This window comes from Glossina fuscipes, unplaced genomic scaffold (genome assembly GCF_014805625.2).
Source record: "Glossina fuscipes isolate IAEA_lab_2018 unplaced genomic scaffold, Yale_Gfus_2 60, whole genome shotgun sequence".
Classification (NCBI taxonomy): domain Eukaryota; kingdom Metazoa; phylum Arthropoda; class Insecta; order Diptera; family Glossinidae; genus Glossina; species Glossina fuscipes.
In genome coordinates this window covers 3,953,719-3,954,111 of record NW_023998432.1, presented here as the reverse complement: position 1 = coordinate 3,954,111, position 393 = coordinate 3,953,719, and positions in this window count along the sequence as shown.

The following is a 393-nucleotide window of genomic DNA, read 5'->3' as shown; positions in this document are numbered from 1 at the left end:
TATAGGGGACATCACCTCGGAATTCGTCAAAAACCAGCTCTCTCCATGTTCACAAGACCGCAAAGGCAAAATGTTGCTAATCAAATGTTCGAACTTATATACATAATGTTTTTCTTTCATTTGCTAATGAATGTTTGATTTTATACACATAATGTTTTTGTCTTTTTTCAGCATGTATGTTTAATGCATGCATTACGCGGATATATATGCAATAGTATTTGTCCATAAACTTGCTTAAGAAGTTTTATGTATGGTATTGAGTTGTCGTCATTTTTCTAAATATGAATCGCGTATAATTTGTTGAAAACATTCTATAGGCTAATAGCATATATGCTACGACAAAAATGTTCGTGTGCGTTTGTGCGTGCGCTTAGCAGCCACTTCACTACCTGC